A 23,094-nucleotide genomic window follows, 5' to 3' on the forward strand; every position below is an offset into this window, starting at 1 on the left:
AGCCCCAGTATCTTCAATCATAGAAATATCTTCACTCCAGCGCTGCTGCTTGAGCTTCCCCACTCCTCCTCATCCTGGAGGGAAGGGGAGTCCAGCTACTCAGGCAGCAGCAGTGGATGAAGATAAGTCTGTGAGTGAAGATACTGCCTGTAAGTGAGGCTACTGGCCAGAGTTGTTCTGTTGGTGGGGACATAATTACTACATGGCCGGTGGCCATCACAATGACACTGTGAGGGTACACAGGGACCTCTTTAACAGGAAGGCTGCTGGAGATGCCACTATAAGAGTGTGGAGGCACAGAGCGGTCCTATCAGACTCAGGGGCAGAGAGTGGTCGTTATTACTGTGTGGAGCACTATGGGCGGCAGGAGGTACTGTGGAGGTGGTAACGACAGAATGCGAAGGGTATGTAGAGATGAGTTGTGGCTAGAAGATGCACCAATGGCGATCTGGAGCTCAGAAAACAAAATCAGACGTCACCAATCCAAGACATCTCCAGTGATCATCAGAGGTGACTGCACTGACTATTAGCTTGTGACTGCAGATTCTCCTCAGTATATACACATAGAGGTGAGATAGATTCTCCTCAGTATATACACATAGAGGTGAGCTAGATTCTCCTCAGTATATACACACCGAGGTGAGGTAGATTCTCCTCAGTATATACACAGAGAGGTGAGGTAGATTCTCTTCAGTATATATACTTAGAGGGGAGGTAGATTCTCCTCAGTATATACACATAGAGGGGAGGTAGATTCTCCTCAGTATATACACATAGAGGGGAGGTAGATTCTTCTCAGTATATATACTTAGAGGGGAGGTAGATTCTCCTCAGTATATACACATAGAGGGGAGGTAGATTCTCCTCAGTATATACACATAGAGGGGAGGTAGATTCTCCTCAGCATATACACATAGAGGTGAGGTAGATTCTCCTCAGTATATACACATAGAGGTGAGGTAGATTCTCCTCAGTATATACACATAGAGGTGAGGTAGATTCTCCTCAGTATATACACATAGAGGTGAGATAGATTCTCCTCAGTATATACACAGAGGTGAGGTAGATTCTCCTCAGTATATACACAGAGGTGAGGTAGATTCTCCTCAGTATATACACAGAGAGGTGAGGTAGATTCTCCTCAGTATATACACATAGAGGTGAGGTAGATTCTCCTCAGTATATACACATAGAGGTGAGGTAGATGCTCCTCAGTATATACACACAGAAGTGAGGTAGATGCTCCTCAGTATATACACATAGAGGTGAGCTAGATTCTCCTCAGTATATACACACCGAGGTGAGGTAGATTCTCCTCAGTATATACACATAGAGGGGAGGTAGATTCTCCTCAGTATATATACTTAGAGGGGAGGTAGATTCTCCTCAGTATATACACATAGAGGGGAGGTAGATTCTCCTCAGTATATACACATAGAGGTGAGGTAGATTCTCCTCAGTATATACACATAGAGGTGAGATAGATTCTCCTCAGTATATACACAGAGAGGTGAGGTAGATTCTCCTCAGTATATACACATAGAGGGGAGGTAGATTCTCCTTAGTATATACACATAGAGGTGAGGTAGATTCCCCTCAGTATATACACAGAGAGGTGAGGTAGATTCTCCTCATTATATACACATAGAGGTAAGGTAGATTCTCCTCAGTATATACACATAGAGGTGAGCTAGATTCTCCTCAGTATATACACATAGAGGTGAGGTAGATTCTCCTCAGTATATACACATAGAGGTGAGGTAGATTCTCCTTGGTATATACACATAGAGGGGAGATAGATTCTCCTCAGGATATACACATAGAGGAGAGGTAGATTCTCCTCAGTATATACACACAGAGGTGTGGTAGATGCTCCTCAGTATATACACACAGAGGGGAGGTAGATTCTCCTCAGTATATACACAGAGATGAGGTAGATTCTCCTCAGTATATACACACAGAGGTGAGGTAGATTCCCCTCAGTATATACACATAGAGGTGGGGTAGATTCTCCTCAGTATATACACATAGAGGTGAGGTAGATTCTCCTCAGTATATACACATAGAGATGAGGTAGATTCTCCTCAGTATATACACATAGAGGTGAGGCAGATTCTCCTCAGTATATACACACCGAGGTGAGGTAGATTCTCCTCAGTATATACACACCGAGGTGAGGTAGATTCTCCTCAGTATATACACAGAGAGGTGAGGTAGATTCTCCTCAGTATATACACATAGAGGTGAGGTAGATGCTCCTCAGTATATACACACAGAAGTGAGGTAGATGCTCCTCAGTATATACACATAGAGGTGAGATAGATTCTCCTCAGTATATACACATAGAGGTGAGCTAGATTCTCCTCAGTATATACACACCGAGGTGAGGTAGATTCTCCTCAGTATATACACATAGAGGGGAGGTAGATTCTCCTCAGTATATATACTTAGAGGGGAGGTAGATTCTCCTCAGTATATACACATAGAGGGGAGGTAGATTCTCCTCAGTATATACACATAGAGGGGAGGTAGATTCTCCTCAGTATATACACATAGAGGTGAGGTAGATTCTCCTCAGTATATACACATAGAGGTGAGGTAGATTCTCCTCAGTATATACACAGAGGTGAGGAAGATTCTCCTCAGTATATACACACAGAGAGGGGAGGTAGATTCTCCTCAGTATATACACAGAGGTGAGGAAGATTCTCCTCAGTATATACACACAGAGAGGGGAGGTAGATTCTCCTCAGTATATACACATAGCGGTGAGGTAGATTCTCCTCAGTATATACACATAGAGGTGAGGTAGATTCTCCTCGGTATATACACAGAGAGGAGAGGTAGATTCTCCTCAGTATATACACAGAGAGGTGAGGTAGATTCTCCCCGGTATATACACACAGAGGTGAGGTAGATTCTCCTCAGTATATACACATAGAGGTGAGGTAGATTCTCCTTAGTATATACACATAGCGGTGAGGTAGATTCTCCTCAGTATATACACACAGAAGTGAGGTAGATGCTCCTCAGTATATACACATAGAGGTGAGATAGATTCTCCTCAGTATATACACATAGAGGTGAGATAGATTTTCCTCAGCATATACCCATAGAGGTGAGGTAGAAGGGTACCCGAAGGGTACATAACTGGAGCTACAGGGTTGACCAACCGGCCAGGTCCCAGATGTTTGATGTTTTCCACCTACTCAAGAAATGGTTGGAACCAAAGGTCTGACCCCAAGCCAGATTGTGGAAAGGAAAGCGATTGATCGGTACAGCCATGCCCCCCCTGTGGAGTTACAACGCTGGGTCGGACATGGAGAACCCTAAAGATGCCAACTAGCTGGTCAACCTTGTGGACTGATATGTTGCAACAAAGGACTATCTCTGACCTCCCAGCTACTGAGACCTCCCACAGACCAACCAGCCTACTGCTGGTAAGAGACTTCCATTTGCTGGGGGCGGGTTGAAGCCTGTCAAGAAAGAGCCAAGGGCCCTGGAAGTGACATCACATAGGGTAAGGAAGGATGAGCCTAGAGGTTCAGTCAGCCCCCAAAAGGGCTCACTGCCATAAAGACCAGGGATGTTGCAGTGTGTGAGGTGCCAGGAGTCGGGACATTAGTTAGCCAATTGCCCCTTAACTGCCGAGCCCATGGAGTGTGACGGGGCTAGGCGCTGCTCCTTGTTTGCAGAGCCTGCATGCATTGCACCACCGGGACGGGAGACTAAACCACAAGTGTGTGATCTGAGTGTGAACCATCGTTTTGTGAAGGCTCTTCTTGCCTCTGGTAGTCTGATCACATTAGTTCATGCTAGCTTGGTAGCTGAGGGCTATCTGCCAGAAAAACCCATAAGTGTAATGTGTATAAATGGGGATAGAAGAGTGTACTCTGTAGCTCTGGCTACCATAGAGCCACTGGTGGGAACTGTGTCCTCTGAAATATATCGGGACATGGTTTCCCTCTGTTTGAGACTTCTTGGGAAAGGTATTGCCTAAATCAAAAGAACATGATGTAATTAGAGATGAGCGAGCATGCTCGTTCGGGCATTAGCCTGCTCGATGTACCCATTACTCGACTCAAGCACCACACGGTGCTCTAAAAAAATTTACCCTCTCCTCCCCACATGTTTTCAATGGAGTCGCGGCTGCTGCTGGCTCCACTGCAAAACAATGGTCTGCCGACACCCCTGAATTGTTTGTCATGGAAGGGCTTTAAACATAAGCCCTTCCTTGAAAAACAATCATTTTGGTGTAATGTAAATAAATAAATACAATTACCTCTCCGCCGCTGTAGTGTCCCCCGTAGGGATGAAGAACACATCTGCCACATGCAGCAGATGATTCCTTCATCCACGCGAGGAAAAATAATTTCCTGCTGCCCCCACCCCCCATCCCCCCACCCAGGTGCTATTTGAAAAATTGGGATGGATTTAGTGCAGTGGTGGCGAACCTGCGGCACGCAGAGCCCTCCCTGCTAGCACGCACTGCCGTCGGCCACTCACTACTTTAGTGAATACCGGCAAGGCACACAGCTCCCATTCACTCAGCTGCACTGATCCCGGCGCAGTGTGACGTCAGTGTGCAGCCAGGATCCTCATCGCCCTCCCCTGGCATCTTCTCTTACCGTAGGATCCGCAGGATCAGGGGGAGGAAGCGTCCGGCAGCCCACTGACATCACAGTGTGCACTGGGATCAGCGCTGAGCAGCAACCCCGAGCAGCGGAGCTTCTACAGGGGAAGGGGGGGGGGGGGTGTTAAATATGTGGGACCGATGTGGGGTGTCACTATTACACTGGAGTAGGCTGTGAAGGGGACAGGGGGACGCTGATAAGGCATCACTGTTACACTGGAGGCCGCTGTGTGTGTGTGGGGGGGGGGGCACTGTTACACTGGGGGCCGCTGTATGGGGGTCACTGTTACACTGTGGCCGCTGTGTGTGTGGGGCGGATCACTGTTACACTGGGGTCCGCTGTATGGGGGTCACTGTTACACTGGAGGCCGCTGTGTGTGTGGGGGGGGGGGGGCACTGTTACACTGGGGTCCGCTGTATGGGGGTCACTGTTACACTGTGGCCGCTGTGTGTGTGGGGCGGATCACTGTTACACTGGGGTCCGCTGTATGGGGGTCACTGTTACACTGGAGGCCGCTGTGGGGGGGTTGGAGTCACTATTACACTGGGGGCCGCTGTACAAGGGCCACTATTACACTGGGGGCCGCTGTACAAGGGTCGCTGTTACACTGGGGGCAGCTGTGAAGGGAACTTAGCCCTGCCCCCGCCCCGCCTCCTTTCATGGCAAATAGTGCATAGGGGCGGAGAGGCGGCAGAGAGGGGGCGGGAGCTCAGTTCCTGCTCCTGGCTCTTCCAGCCCCCCCCCCCCCCCCCTGCAGATGAGGACGACGTATATCGGCTCGGCGTGAAAACCGAGCCGATATATGTTTGTGGGAATGCAGCCTTACAGCCGCTGATCAGTTGCTCTACCTGAGAAATAGAACTAATAGGTGACAGATAAAAGAAAGCCCGACAATACCCCCCACACTGACTATATGAGCCGCAGCCTAAATGGTGGACTCTTCTTCCCTGAATTGCTGCATCAGCAAATAAGACTGTTATATAGCAGCGGTATTAATCTCACACCGACCATCTCTGACAGCAGTAAGAGGTTATATGTTAGACATCATCTGACTACAGACTAACTCCTCCGACCGGCTCTGACCAACAAGACTATTATATAGCAGGGCATTAATCTCACAGCGACCATCTCTGACATCAGTAAGAGGTTATATGTTAGACATCATCTGACTACGGACTAACTCCTCCGACCGGCTCTGACCAACAAGACTATTATATAGCAGGGCATTAATCTCACAGCGACCATCTCTGACATCAGTAAGAGGTTATATGTTAGACATCATCTGACTACGGACTAACTCCTCCGACCGGCTCTGACCAACAAGACTATTATATAGCAGCGGCATTAACCTCACACCGACCATCTCTGACATCAGTAAGAGGTTATATGTTAGACATGATCTGACTACGGACTAACTCCTGCCGACCGGCTCTGACCAACAAGACTATTATATAACAGCCGCATTAATCTCACAGCGACCATCTCTGACATCAGTAAGGGGTTATATGTTAGACATGATCTGACTACGGACTAACTCCTCCGACCGGCTTTGACCAACAAGACTATTATATAACAGCCGCATTAATCTCACAGCGACCATCTGACATCAGTAAGAGGTTATATGTTAGACATGATCTGACTACGGACTAACTCCTCCGACTGGCTCTGACCAACAAGACTATTATATAACAGCCGCATTAATCTCACTGCGACCATCTCTGACATCAGTAAGGGGTTATATGTTAGACATGATCTGACTACGGACTAACTCCTCCGACCGGCTTTGACCAACAAGACTATTATATAGCAGCCGCATTAATCTCACACCGACCATCTGACATCAGTAAGAGGTTATATGTTAGACATGATCTGACTACGGACTAACTCCTCCGACCGGCTCTGACCAACAAGACTATTATATAACAGCCGCATTAATCTCACTGCGACCATCTCTGACATCAGTAAGGGGTTATATGTTAGACATGATCTGACTACGGACTAACTCCTCCGACCGGCTCTGACCAACAAGACTATTATATAGCAGCGGCATTAATCGCACACCGACCATCTGACATCAGTAAGAGGTTATATGATAGACATCATCTGACTACGGACTAACTCCTCCGACCAGCTCTGACCAACAAGACTATTATATAACAGCCGCATGAATCTCACACCGACCATCTCTGACATCAGTAAGAGGTTATATGTTAGACATCATCTGACTACGGACTAACTCCTCCGACCGGCTCTGACCAACAAGACTATTATATAACAGCGGCATTACTCTCACAGCGACCATCTGACATCAGTAAGGGGTTATATGTTAGACATCATCTGACTACAGACTAACTCCTCCGACCGGCTCTGACCAACAAGACTATTATATAGCAGCGGCATTAATCTCACAGCGACCATCTGACATCACTAAGAGGTTATATGTTAGACATGATCTGACTACGGACTAACTCCTCCGACCGGCTCTGACCAACAAGACTATTATATAGCAGCGGCATTAATCTCACACCGACCGTCTCTGACATCAGTAAGAGGTTATATGTTAGACATGATCTGACTACGGACTAACTCCTCCGACCGGCTCTGACCAACAAGACTATTATATAGCAGCTGCATTAATCTCACAGCGACCATCTCTGACATCAGTAAGAGGTTATATGTTAGACATGATCTGACTACGGACTAACTCCTCCGACCGGCTCTGACCAACAAGACTATTATATAGCAGCTGCATTAATCTCACAGCGACCATCTCTGACATCAGTAAGGAGGTTATATGTTAGACATGATCTGACTACAGACTAACTCCTCTGACTGGCTCTGACCAACAAGACTATTATATAGCAGGGCATTAATCACACACCGACCATCTGACATCAGTAAGAGGTTATATGTTAGACATCATCTGACTACGGACTAACTCCTGCCGACCGGCTCTGACCAACAAGACTATTATATAGCAGCGGCATTAATCTCACAGCGACCATCTCTGACATCAGTAAGAGGTTATATGTTAGACATGATCTGACTACGGACTAACTCCTCCGACCGGCTCTGACCAACAAGACTATTATATAGCAGCCGCATTAATCTCACACCGACCATCTCTGACATCAGTAAGAGGTTATATGTTAGACATGATCTGACTATGGACTAACTCCTCCGACCGGCTCTGACCAACAAGATTATTATATAGCAGCGGCATTAATCTCACACCGACCATCTGACATCAGTAAGAGGTTATATGTTAGACATGATCTGACTACGGACTAACTCCTCCGACCGGCTCTGACCAACAAGAGTATTATATAGCAGCCGCATTAATCTCACAGCGACCATCTCTGACATCAGTAAGAGGTTATATGTTAGACATCATCTGACTACGGACTAACTCCTCCGACCGGCTCTGACCAACAAGACTATTATATAGCAGCGGCATTAATCTCACGGCGCCCATCTGACATCAGTAAGAGGTTATATGTTAGACATCATCTGACTACGGACTAACTCCTCCGACCGGCTCTGACCAACAAGACTATTATATAGCAGCCGCATTAATCTCACACCGACCATCTCTGACATCAGTAAGAGGTTATATGTTAGACATCATCTGACTACGGACTAACTCCTCCGACCGGCTCTGACCAGCAAGACTACAGATAGTCCCCGACTTGCGAACATTCGACTTACGAATTTCGCTAGATACGAACTATCTGTCCTGCACAGTATGATGTAATGCTATGGCACAGTATGATGTCATGCTATGGCATTACATCATACTGTGCAGGGACCGGGCAGGCTTCTATCAAGCCTGATAGAAGCCTGTCCGGTCACATCGCGGTTGCTGGGCAGCCGGGGACCTCCTGAAAGGCCCCAGGGCTGTCTATGCAGAGCGCCTAGCAAGCCGTGCGCTTGATAGACGCTCTGCATAGGCAGCCCTGGGGCCTTTCAGGAGGTCCCCGGCTGCCTAGCAACCACACAGCGTCCCGCGATCTCATCATGGGACGCGGTACGGGCCCCCTGAACGTCGGGTGCAGGCTGTTTCTTACAGCGGGCACCCGGCGGCAGCAGTTCCGACGAGCCGCGCCGCTCGTCAGAACTGTTAACACTTTAAATACCGCTGTCAGAGCGGTATTTAAAGTGTTAACAGTTCCGACAAGCGCCACGGCTCGTCGGAACTGCTGCCGCCGGGTGCCCGCTGTAAGAAACAGCCGGCACCCGACGTTGTATGGAGCGGGATCTACCCGCGATCCCCTCCATACAAGCATTTGTTCGACTTGCGAACAAAACGGACTTGCGAACAGGTTCCTGGAACGGAACCTGTTCGCAAGTCGGGGACTATCTGTATTACCGTATATAGCAGCCGCATTAATCTCACAGCGACCATCTGACATCAGTAAGAGGTTATATGTTAGACATCATCTGACTACGGACTAACTCCTCCGACCGGCTCTGACCAACAAGACTATTATATAGCAGGGCATTAATCTCACACCAACCATCTCTGACATCAGTAAGGAGGTTATATGTTAGACATCATCTGACTACGGACTAACTCCTCCGACCGGCTCTGACCAACAAGACTATTATATAGCAGGGCATTAATCTTACACCGACCATCTGACATCAGTAAGGGGTTATATGTTAGACATCATCTGACTACAGACTAACTCCTCCGACCGGCTCTGACCAACAAGACTATTATATAGCAGCCGCATTAATCTCACACCAACCATCTCTGACATCAGTAAGAGGTTATATGTTAGACATCATCTGACTACGGACTAACTCCTCCGACCGGCTCTGACCAGCAAGACTATTATATAGCAGGGCATTAATCTCACAGCGACCATCTGACATCAGTAAGGGGTTATATGTTAGACATCATCTGACTACGGACTAACTCCTGCCGACCGGCTCTGACCAACAAGACTATTATATAGTAGCGGCATTAATCTCACACTGACCATCTGACATCAGTAAGAGGTTATATGTTAGACATGATCTGACTACGGACTAACTCCTCGACCGGCTCTGACCAACAAGACTATTATATAGCAGGGCATTAATCTCACACCGACCATCTCTGACATCAGTAAGAGGTTATATGTTAGACATGATCTGACTACGGACTAACTCCTCCGACCGGCTCTGACCAACAAGACTATTATATAACAGCGGCATTAATCTCACACCGACCATCTCTCACATCAGTAAGAGGTTATATGTTAGACATGATCTGACTACGGACTAACTCCTCCGAACGGCTCTGACCAACAAGACTATTATATAGCAGCCGCATTAATCTCACACCGACCATCTCTGACATCAGTAAGAGGTTATATGTTAGACATCATCTGACTACGGACTAACTCCTCCGACCGGCTCTGACCAACAAGACTATTATATAGCAGCGGCATTACTCTCACACCGACCATCTGATATCAGTAAGAGGTTATATGTTAGACATGATCTGACTACGGACTAACTCCTCCGACCGGCTCTGACCAACAAGATTATTATATAGCAGCCGCATTAATCTCACACCAACCATCTCTGACATCAGTAAGAGGTTATATGTTAGACATCATCTGACTACGGACTAACTCCTCCGACCGGCTCTGACCAACAAGACTATTATATAACAGCGGCATTAATCTCACACCGACCATCTCTGACATCAGTAAGAGGTTATATGTTAGACATCATCTGACTACGGACTAACTCCTCCGACCAACTCTGACCAACAAGACTATTATATAGCAGCCGCATTAATCTCACACCGACCATCTCTGACATCAGTAAGGAGGTTATATGTTAGACATGATCTGACTACAGACTAACTCCTCTGACTGGCTCTGACCAACAAGACTATTATATAGCAGCGGCATTAATCTCACGGCGCCCATCTCTGACATCAGTAAGAGGTTATATGTTAGACATGATCTGACTACGGACTAACTCCTCTGACCGGCTCTGACCAACAAGACTATTATATAGCAGCGGCATTAATCTCACGGCGACCATCTCTGACATCAGTAAGAGGTTATATGTTAGACATCATCTGACTACGGACTAACTCCTCTGACCGGCTCTGACCAACAAGACTATTATATAGCAGGGCATTAATCACACACCGACCATCTGACATCAGTAAGAGGTTATATGTTAGACATGATCTGACTACGGACTAACTCCTCCGACCGGCTCTGACCAACAAGACTATTATATAACAGCGGCATTAATCTCACAGCGACCATCTGACATCAGTAAGAGGTTATACACTACCGTTCAAAAGTTTGGGGTCACATTGAAATCTCCTTATTTTTGAAGGAAAAGCACTGTACTTTTCAATGAAGATAACTTTAAACTAGTCCTAACTTTAAACAAATGCACTCTATACATTGCTAATGTGGTAAATGACTATTCTAGCTGCAAATGCCTGTTTTTTTGTGCAATATCTACAAAGGTGAATAGAGGCCCATTTCCAGCAACTATCACTCCAGTGTTCTAATGGTACAATGTGTTTGCTCATTGGCTCAGAAGGCTAATTGATGATTAGAAAACCCTTGTGCAATCATGTTCACACATCTGAAAACAGTCTAGCTCGTTACAGAAGCTACAAAACTGACCTTCCTGTGAGCAGATTGAGTTTCTGGAGCATCACATTTGTGGGGTCAATTAAACGCTCAAAATGGCCAGAAAAAGAGAACTTTCATCTGAAACTCGACAGTCTATTCTTGTTCTTAGAAATGAAGGCTATTCCATGCGAGAAATTGCTAAGAAATTAAAGATTTCCTACAACGGTGTGTACTACTCCCTTCAGAGGACAGCACAAACAGGCTCTAACCAGAGTAGAAAAAGAAGTGGGAGGCCGCGTTGCACAACTAAGCAAGAAGATAAGCACATTAGAGTCTCTAGTTTGAGAAACAGACGCCTCACAGGTACCCAACTGGCATCTTCATTAAATAGTACCCGCAAAACACCAGTGTCAACATCTACAGTGAAGAGGCGGCTGCGGGATTTTGGGCTTCAGGGCAGAGTGGCAAAGAAAAAGCCATATCTGAGACTGGCCAATAAAAGAAAAAGATTAAGATGGGCAAAAGAACACAGACATTGGACAGAGGAAGACTGGAAAAAAGTGTTGTGGACGGATGAATCCAAGTTTGAGGTGTTTGGATCACAAAGAAGAACGTTTGTGAGACGCAGAACAAATGAAAAGATGCTGGAAGAATGCCTGACGCCATCTGTTAAGCATGGTGGAGGTAATGTGATGGTCTGGGGTTGCTTTGGTGCTGGTAAGGTGGGAGATTTGTACAGGGTAAAAGGGATTCTGAATAAGGAAGGCTATCACTCCATTTTGCAACGCCATGCCATACCCAGTGGACAGCGCTTGATTGGAACCAATTTCATCCTACAACAGGACAATGACCCTAAACACACCTCCAAATTGTGCAAGAACTATTTACAGCAGAAGCAGGCAGCTGGTATTCTATCGGTAATGGAGTGGCCAGCGCAGTCACCAGATCTGAACCCCATTGAGCTGTTGTGGGAGCAGCTTGACCGTATGGTACGCCAGAAGTGCCCATCCAACCAATCCAACTTGTGGGAGATGCTTCTAGAAGCGTGGGGTGCAATTTCACAAGCTTACCTCAACAAATTAACAGCTAGAATGTCAAAGGTGTGCAATGCTGGAATTGCTGCAAAAGGAGGATTCTTTGACGAAAGCAAAGTTTGATGTAAAAACAATGTTATTTCACATACAAATCATTATTTCTAACCTTGTCAATGTCTTGGCTCTATTGTCTATTCATTTCACAACGCATGGTGGGGAATAAGTGTGACTTTTCATGGAAAACACAAAATTGTTTGGGTGACCCCAAACTTTTGAACGGTAGTGTATGTTAGACATCATCTGACTACGGACTAACTCCTCCGACCGGCTCTAACCAACAAGACTATTATATAGCAGCGGCATTAATCTCACAGCGACCATCTCTGACATCAGTAAGGGGTTATATGCTAGACATCATCTGACTACGGACTAACTCCTCCGACCGGCTCTGACCAACCATCACTCCATAATCATTACCCACTGATGTCAGCACCTCATGATAACTCCTCCGCTTCCACAAGCTCCCATCACCAAGCTGACTGACCATTAAAGTCACAGATACCAACCATACCACTAGATCCTGCTTTAGCTCCCCTGACATCCGCGCATGCGATGTATGGGCCTTCCAGCCGCACATCACCACACATGACCTGCCGGAGTACCTGCGACCAATAATAATCACCTGTGAAGCCGAACAGGACCGATCTGCTAACCGCTGCACCTCCCCCCATGTAATCGTCCTTCATACATAATGTCTGACTAATTAACCCATAACTATACACCCCTGACATTGGTAATTAGAAAAACCATCACAATGCTATCAATTAAATATCTAAAACTCCAACCGAGTACACGGCCATATAATTTTACCGTTCGCCAGCGGCACCCCAAAATCCTCCATCCTGACCACATGCCCTCTAAAACTTGTGCCCCCCTCCTTACCCTGATGCCCCATAAACAACAATCATCTAAGTAATGTATTACACCAACATGAGGGGATTCCTTCCTCACACCTACTCTAAAAATGAGGATAGTCCTAAATAATAATAGGATGCCTTAGATCCCATCGGTAACGCCAAACCGGAAACCAAAGGATTAACACCCCAACCAATAAGAATGAGGCTCCATAGAAGGTGACATATCATCCATCCATCATGTACATAAAGCTCCCAGATCCCATGAGGCTCCATGGAGGGTGACATATCATCCATCCATCATGTACATAAAGCTCCCAGATCCCATGAGGCTCCATGGAGGGTGACATATCATCCATCCATCATGTACATAAAGCTCCCAGATCCCATGAGGCTCCATAGAGGGTGACATATCATCCATCCATCATGTACATAAAGCTCCCAGATCCCATGAGGCTCCATAGAGGGTGACATATCATCCATCCATTATGTACATAAAGCTCCCCGATCCCATGAGGCTCCATAGAGGGTGACATATCATCCATCATGTACATAAAGCTCCCAGATCCCATGAGGCTCCATAGAGGGTGACATATCATCCATCCATCATGTACATAAAGCTCCCAGATCCCATGAGGCTTCATAGAGAGTGACATATCATCAATCCATCATGTACATAAAGCTCCCAGATCCCATGAGGCTCCATACAAGGTGACATATCATCCATCCATCATGTACATAAAGCTCCCAGATCCCATGAGGCTCCATACAAGGTGACATATCATCCATCCATCATGTACATAAAGCTCCCAGATCCCATGAGGCTCCATAGAGGATGACATATCATCCATGCATCATGTACATAAAGCTCCCAGATCCCATGAGGCTTCATAGAGGGTGACATATCATCCATCCATCATGTACATAAAGCCCCCAGATCCCATGAGGCTCCATAGAGGATGACATATCATCCATGCATCATGTACATAAAGCTCCCAGATCCCATGAGGCTTCATAGAGGGTGACATATCATCCATCCATCATGTACATAAAGCCCCCAGATCCCATGAGGCTCCATAGAAGGGGACATATCATCCATCCATCATGTACATAAAGCTCACAGATCCCATGAGGCTCCATGGAGGGTGACATATCATCCATCCATTATGTACATAAAGCTCCCAGATCCCATGAGGCTCCATAGAGGGTGACATATCATCCATCCATTATGTACATAAAGCTCCCAGATCCCATTAGGGTCCATAGAGGGTGACATATCATCCATCCATCATGTACATAAAGCCCCCAGATCCCATGAGGCTCCATAGAAGGGGACATATCATCCATCCATCATGTACATAAAGCTCACAGATCCCATGAGGCTCCATGGAGGGTGACATATCATCCATCCATTATGTACATAAAGCTCCCAGATCCCATGAGGCTCCATAGAGGGTGACATATCATCCATCCATTATGTACATAAAGCTCCCAGATCCCATGAGGCTCCATAGAGAGTGACATATCATCCATCTATCATGTACATAAAGCTCCCAGATCCCATGAGGCTCCATAGAGAGTGACATATCATCCATCGTGTACATAAGGCTCCCAGATCCCATGAGGCTCCATAGAGGGTGACATATCATCCATCCATCATGTACATAAAGCTCCCAGATCCCATGAGGCTCCATAGAGAGTGACATATCATCCGTCGTGTACATAAGGCTCCCAGATCCCATGAGGCTCCATAGAGGGTGACATATCATCCATCCATTATGTACATAAAGCTCCCAGATCCCATTAGGGTCCATAGAGGGTGACATATCATCCATCCATCATGTACATAAAGCTCCCAGATCACATGTTGGTGTGTGTAATATGTGTTTCATGGCCTGATATCACACTCCCTCATGTGAAATTAGCCTTAGTGGTAGTTGTACCCTGTTTCCCTGAAAATACGACATGGCATGATTTTCCAGAATTTTTGAGGATGCAAAATGATTTCTCAGGCTTTTTGAGGATGCTTGAAATATAAGCCCTACTCCAAAATTAAGCCTTGCTAACAGTTAATTTAAAAAATCAATTTAAATAGTGTCCAGGCAGCTATACATGTAAAAAAGTTAAACCTTTTTGAACAAAAATTAATATAAGACACTGTCTTATTTTCAGGGAATCACGGTAGAAACAAAGAAGAAACCTGGTAAAGTCGATTTCAGTACTTCAGAATATGGCTGCAGATATGGAAAAGACAGCTGAGGAGAACCTTGCCTGACGGTGAAGAGCAAAAGAGCGAAATCCTAGAGGAAGCTACAAATCAATGGTCTGAAGAAAAAGCAGTTATGATAAATTAGAGAAGATTAACACGAGTCGTCAGCAGGAAGTAGAAGATATTACTGTGGAGCTCGGTCACCAACGTCAGATGGTGGCCAACTGGGAGAAGAAACAGAAGCCGTGTGAACAGCAGCCTACTGAGGAGCAAACAATGCTGAAGAATGGCTTCACAAGCGGGTCCACACGGAGATACAAGACTGGTGAGGCACCAAGATGGATGCTGAGAAGGGAACGCTGGTACAAGAAGAGCTGGAGAGCATGCTCCAACAACCGGGAGAGGGGATGAGGACCCTGTTGGAGAATCTTGAGATGCAAGCAGTAAAGCATGACAAATTATGCCTAGAGGGTGACCAGGCGCTACAGGGGAACCGTCTGTGAAAACTGGAGAGTTCTTGAGGGAAGAAATCACCTCTAGAAACAGAAGTAAAGAAGAAGCTATTCGGAAACGCCCTGAGGTGCAGACGGCGACATTACTGACGCTGAGAACGACACTAAAAAGCAGAGACTGGAAAAGAGGCCTCAGAAGCTGCAGGTGAAGTTGGAAGAGGTTGTAGTCCCCCCAGGCTGTCACTATATATTCGAGGTGTGAGACCTGACGCTTCTGTCATTTTCATCGTTTTACTCTCATGATAGATGTGAACAATGCAGCTGTGAGCAGCGCCTACGAGCCTCGCAGCGCCCTTCAGGTCAAGGTTTGCTTGCAGTCCCATTAACTAAAAATGATTTTTTTCTAATTCTGGCTCCAGCATTGAAGATTGATAGCCACTTAATCCTGCTAAACACACTGGGGGGGGGGGGGGGGGGGGAGGGGCAGACACTGAAGTTTAAGCGTTGAGGTCATTTTGTGTTGAAGGGACGGTAACTTTTCAGACAACTTCTGCTCATCTTCGGTTTGCGTCAGTCTCAGCATTCCTGTCATGTACTTGCATTATAAATGTTGTTGCTTTACTGTAAATCACATTTGAAGTAGCTGCCACTAGGGGGCTCCCTTCCAGCTTCTCTGCAACCACTCTCTGTCATTAGCGCTTCTGTAGTAACAAACACAAAGGACAAGCGGCTCCTGTGCACTCAGAGGCTGCAGGCTGACAGATTTGCAGACACTGCGATAACAATCACAGTTTCTGCTTCTCTTGCTTTTACAGCGTGTGGGTGTGTGTGTGCACACATGACATACACTTTATAGTGGCTTTACTAACCATTGGGCCAGAATGTCTCTAAGTGCCTGGTCATCCTGTGAGTACAGAGGGGCGGGCATTCAGATACTGTCTCCCTGCTGATTGGACAAGTGACAATGCAATGCAGCATCGCAAGAAAGGGTGAGGGAGTGCAAGACAGGGAACTACTGCAGGGTGTGCAGTAAAGACTTACTATATACCCCTGCCTGAAAGTGAATTGCAAACAGCAGAGCAATAGAAGAAACAGTACAAACAGCAGCAAATAAGGGTAAGGACCTGGGGGATTCTTAGAAAATGTGTTGAAAACTCAAATACGCATTAATCTGCGTCTTTAACCCCTTTATGATGCAGAACACAAAGTTCTGTCCTGGACATGCGGGTTTGTATGGAGGGGGACTGGGAACAGATTCCGCTCCATACAATGTGTGTGCCGGTTGTTACCCACAGCTGAATTGCGCCAGCAACAGCTGCCATCGGCGCTCACAGTAATGGTGGCTATTAACCCTTTAAATTGCACAGTCAATTCAGACAATGGTATTTAAATGCCCAGATCAAAGTTCAAGAGTCCCGAGCGGCTTCCCCTTGGTTGTTATGGCAGCCGGGTGCCTTCTGAAGGCCCCAAACTCTGCTATTGCAGATTACCTATGAAGCCATGTCTGTGGCATGGCTTGATACCCTGCCTGTCAGATTGCGGTATAATGCAGTACTATGTATTACATTATATGCAGGAGCGATCAAACAATCGCAGGTTTAAGTCCCTCACATATTGGTGTTTGTTTTTACATAGACAATAGTTCTCAATGCCGCGCTATTTGTCCCATTAAATGGTGGATAAATCACTGGAACCCAACGGACCCCATTATGTGGATTCTGTCACCAGCATTATGCCTTTTAAACTGGCCCAATACTGTCCTCTGCCATATTATACAAAATCTGCACATCGGACTTTTAGAACAATCATGCATTCTATTTTTCCAAAAACTCACTTGCGGTATATGCAAATTGTCCCACCTTGCCAACCAAGTCACTCTTTCCAGCCTTTCCTCACACCTCCAGCATTCCGGCACCTCCCTTTGTCGCTGAGCCTTGAGTCACACGGGGCCAGCCTTCCATCACGCCCCTCTCCTTGCTGCCGGAGATGCCAGAATGCTGGAGGGGCGTGATGGAAGTCCGGACAACGTGACTCGGGCCGTGCTCGGCCCACCTTTGTGACTCGGGCCAGAGAGATGTTTCACCACAAAACATTTTAACACAAGTCATCTTAGAGAGTAGGCCGACCGTATAAAGGAATCGTCCAACCCCATGAGATGGTCTACAACCAGCTGACAATGGTATGCCAGAACAGAAGAAGCAAGGAGCCTCACCTTAGCAGTCACCTGTTTGCCTACTTGGTCCCCGTGATGACATGCGACTGCTTCAGCCGCTCATTGGCCACGGGGGGTGAGGCCAGCGATTGGCTGCAGCAAAGGAATGTGTCGTCCCTAATGACCATGGCAGGAGCAGGGCAGTGTTGGCACAGAGAGGTGGCGCTTAGTCATGTAGCTCCTTCTCCTTTTGTTGATTTATACCATTGTCAGACATTTACGAGTCAGACCAATACCCTGCGCAGATAAGACAGGGCACAGAAGGAGGGGCGCAATAACTTATCTCTAGTAACCCAAGCCTGCCCTACACTTAGAAGAAATACCTGCCAATATAGACTAAGACCGTACATGAGTAGGAGATCTGAAGCCAGCTCCTGAGAGCCCATGCGTGATCCAGTATACATCCCATAGGTGCCCCGCCATAACAAACTGATCAAAGCTTAAAAAGTTTGTTTAGTTGTAAAAGTACTGATGGCTAGTCTTCGGGACAATCATCAATAGTAGATTGGTGGGGGTCTGTCGCTCAGGACTACCCCTAATCAGTTGTTTGCCAAGCTGGTGCACTCATGCACTGAGCTGATTTCTGCAGGAAGCAGACAGCGCTGCACTTACTGTTGTGGCCAGGCGTGGCAATGCAGACCAAGTTTCCATTCATTTGAATGGGAGCTTGGCCTGTAATACCAAGCCTGGCCACTACAGTAAAAACGGAACTGTCCGTTTCCTGTAGAAATCAGCTCAGTTCACAAGATTGCTGGCTTTGGTGAACAGCTGATCAGCAGGACTTCTGGGTGACTGATGACCTATCCTAAGGGCTTTCACCGCAGAGTAAGGAACAATGGCGTCCCCTGTGACAACCCATTGCCCAGGTAAACTGCACTGTGGGTTACTCTTTTGTAGACCTTCCCTCAGCTACTTGGACATGTCCCGTGCTACCCTCCAGGTGGGAGGTGGTAGAGCCCCGTGACAAGGCCCAAGTCGTAGCCCGCTGTCTCCTAGACTTAGGGCCCGCTCCTCGGACGCTGCACACTGAGTTATAAAAGTTGTCTTCCAGATATTACAGATATGTTGTGTCCAGTATTGGGGGGCGGGGGTCACATTGCTGACAGTCACAGATAGGTGGGGGCAGTGAAGTATGACAAGGCGCCCATGCTGCACTTCTGTACCCGCCCATAAGCATCACGCCAGCAGAGAGGACTTCATAGGACCATGCGGTGCTGTCACACATGTGGTTCTATCACACATGCGGTGCTGTCACACATGCGGTTCCGTCACACATGCGGTTCCGTCACACATGCGGTTCCGTCACACATGCGGTTCCGTCACACATGCGGTGCTGTCACACATGCGGTTCTATCACACATGCGGTTCTGTCACACATGCGGTTCTGTCACACATGCGGTGCTGTCACACATGCGGTTCCGTCACACATGCGGTTCCGTCACACATGCGGTTCCGTCACACATGCGGTTCCGTAACACATGCGGTTCCGTCACACATGCGGTGCTGTCACACATGCGGTGCTGTCACACACGCGGTTCCGTCACACATGCGGTGCTGTCACACATGTGGTGCTGTCACACATGCGGTTCTATCACACATGCGGTTCCGTCACACATGCGGTTCCGTCACACATGCGGTTCCGTCACACATGCTGTGCTGTCACACATGCGGTGCTGTCACACATGCGGTTCCGTAACACATGCGGTTCCATCACACATGCGGTGCTGTCACACAAGCGGTTCCGTCACACATGCGGTTCCGTCACACATGCGGTGCTGTCACACATGCGGTTCCGTCACACATGCGGTGCTGTCACACATGTGGTTCCGTCACACATGCGGTGCTGTCACACATGCGGTTCCGTCACACATGCGGTTCCGTCACACATGCGGTTCCGTCACACATGCGGTGCTGTCACACATGCGGTGCTGTCACACATGCGGTTCCGTCACACATGCGGTGCTGTCACACATGCGGTTCCGTCACACATGCGGTGCTGTCACACATGCGGTTCCGTCACACATGTGGTTCTGTCACACATGCGGTTCCATCACACATGCGGTGCTGTCACACATGCGGTGCTGTCACACATGCGGTGCTGTCACACACGCGGTTCCGTCACACATGCGGTTCCGTCACACATGCGGTTCCATCACACATGCGGTGCTGTCACACATGCGGTTCCGTCACACATGCGGTGCTGTCACACATGCGGTTCCGTCACACATGCGGTGCTGTCACACATGCGGTTCCGTCACACATGCGGTTCCGTCACACATGCGGTTCCGTCACACATGCGGTTCTGTCACACATGCGGTTCCATCACACATGCGGTGCTGTCACACATGCGGTGCTGTCACACACGCGGTTCCGTCACACACGCGGTTCCGTCACACATGCGGTTCCATCACAGGCGGTGCTGTTACACACGCGGTTCCGTCACACATGCGGTTCCGTCACACATGCGGTTCCGTCACACATGCGGTGCTGTCACACACGCGGTTCCGTCACACATGCGGTTCCGTCACACATGCGGTGCTGTCACACATGCGGTGCTGTCACACATGCGGTTCCGTCACACATGCGGTGCTGTCACACATGCGGTTCCGTCACACATGCGGTTCCGTCACACATGTGGTTCTGTCACACATGCGGTTCCATCACACATGCGGTGCTGTCACACATGCGGTTCTGTCACACATGCGGTGCTGTCACACATGCGGTTCCATAACACATGCGGTTCTGTCACACATGCGGTTCTGTCACACATGCGGTTCCGTAACACATGCGGTTCCATCACACATGCGGTGCTGTCACACATGCGGTGCTGTCACACACGCGGTGCCGTCACACATGCGGTTCCGTCACACATGCGGTTCCATCACACATGCGGTGCTGTTACACACGCGGTTCCGTCACACATGCGGTTCCGTCACACATGCGGTTCCGTCACACATGCGGTGCTGTCACACACGCGGTTCCGTCACACATGCGGTTCCATCACACATGCGGTGCTGTCACACACACGGTTCCGTCACACATGCGGTGCTGTCACACACGCGGTGCTGTCACACATGCGGTGCTGTCACACATGCGGTTCCGTCACACATGCTGTGCTGTCACACATGCGGTTCTGTCACACATGCGGTTCCGTCACACATGCGGTTCCGTCACACATGCGGTTCTGTCACACATGCGGTGCTGTCACACATGTGGTTCCGTCACACACGCGGTTCCGTCACACATGCGGTGCTGTCACACACGCGGTTCCGTCACACATGCGGTTCCGTCACACATGCGGTTCCGTCACACATGCGGTTCCGTCACACATGCGGTGCTGTCACACATGCGGTGCTGTCACACATGCGGTTCCGTCACACATGTGGTTCTGTCACACATGCGGTTCCATCACACATGCGGTGCTGTCACACATGCGGTTCTGTCACACATGCGGTGCTGTCACACATGCGGTTCCATAACACATGCGGTTCTGTCACACATGCGGTTCTGTCACACATGCGGTTCCGTAACACATGCGGTTCCATCACACATGCGGTGCTGTCACACATGCGGTGCTGTCACACACGCGGTGCCGTCACACATGCGGTTCCGTCACACATGCGGTTCCATCACACATGCGGTGCTGTTACACACGCGGTTCCGTCACACATGCGGTTCCGTCACACATGCGGTTCCGTCACACATGCGGTGCTGTCACACACGCGGTTCCGTCACACATGCGGTTCCATCACACATGCGGTGCTGTCACACACACGGTTCCGTCACACATGCGGTGCTGTCACACACGCGGTGCTGTCACACATGCGGTGCTGTCACACATGCGGTTCCGTCACACATGCTGTGCTGTCACACATGCGGTTCTGTCACACATGCGGTTCCGTCACACATGCGGTTCCGTCACACATGCGGTTCTGTCACACATGCGGTGCTGTCACACATGTGGTTCCGTCACACACGCGGTTCCGTCACACATGCGGTGCTGTCACACACGCGGTTCCGTCACACATGCGGTTCCGTCACACATGCGGTTCCGTCACACATGCGGTGCTGTCACACATGCGGTTTCGTCACACATGTGGTGCTGTCACACATGTGGTTCCGTCACACATGCGGTGCTGTCACACATGCGGTGCTGTCACACATGCTGTTCCGTAACACATGCGGTTCCATCACACATGCGATTCCGTCACACATGCGGTTCCGTCACACATGCGGTGCTGTCACACATGCGGTGCTGTCACACATGCGGTTCCGTCACACATGCGGTTCCGTCACACATGTGGTTCCGTCACACATGCGGTGCTGTCACACATGCGGTTCCGTCACACATGCGGTTCCGTCACACATGCGGTGCTGTCACACATGCGGTTCCGTCACACATGCGGTGCCGTCACACATGCGGTTCTATCACACATGCGGTTCTATCACACATGCGGTGCTGTCACACATGCGGTGCTGTCACACATGCGGTTCCGTCACACATGCGGTGCCGTCACACATGCGGTTCTATCACACATGCGGTTCTATCACACATACGAAAACGCTAATTTTTTACATTTCTGGAAATATGTCAGAATCTACAGATTGCTGAGCGCTGAGGCTCTGATAGGACTTTGCGTTTCTCCATTTGAATGTTGGGTTTGTTTTCGGACATTTCTTCTCCTGGCAGAAGGGGATATTGATTTCCATGCGCCGCTTCTAATTTGGAAGTTGGTCTGATTTGCTTCTTCTTCCTCTTTTAGTCAAGTGACTGTTATATGAATAACTCACGGCTCTTCTCTGTTCACTGCAGAAAGGGAAGTGATACTTTACTGCTTCGCTTGTGTCTTTCTTTTTGTTTTACTGTAACATGTCAGAAGTAAAACGAATTCAAGAACATTTAAAGGGATATTCCGGGACTTTAACTACTGATGGCCCATCCTAAGGATCAATAGTTGATCGACAGAGGTCCAGCACTTGGGATCCCCAGCGATCATCTGATTGGCCTGCTGTCAGTGCAGTGGACCAGACCTGGTCATT

At 48.2% G+C, this 23,094-nt stretch overlaps 1 protein-coding gene across 1 annotated transcript in view; it reads right to left on the reverse strand.

Moving 5' to 3' along the window:
* Positions 1-23,094, reverse strand: part of CARD11 (caspase recruitment domain family member 11) — a 309,307-nt gene that overhangs the window by 160,212 nt on the left and 126,001 nt on the right. The gene's annotated exons all lie outside the window — the stretch shown is intronic.

This window comes from Eleutherodactylus coqui, chromosome 8 (assembly GCF_035609145.1).
Source record: "Eleutherodactylus coqui strain aEleCoq1 chromosome 8, aEleCoq1.hap1, whole genome shotgun sequence".
Lineage (NCBI taxonomy): Eukaryota > Metazoa > Chordata > Amphibia > Anura > Eleutherodactylidae > Eleutherodactylus > Eleutherodactylus coqui.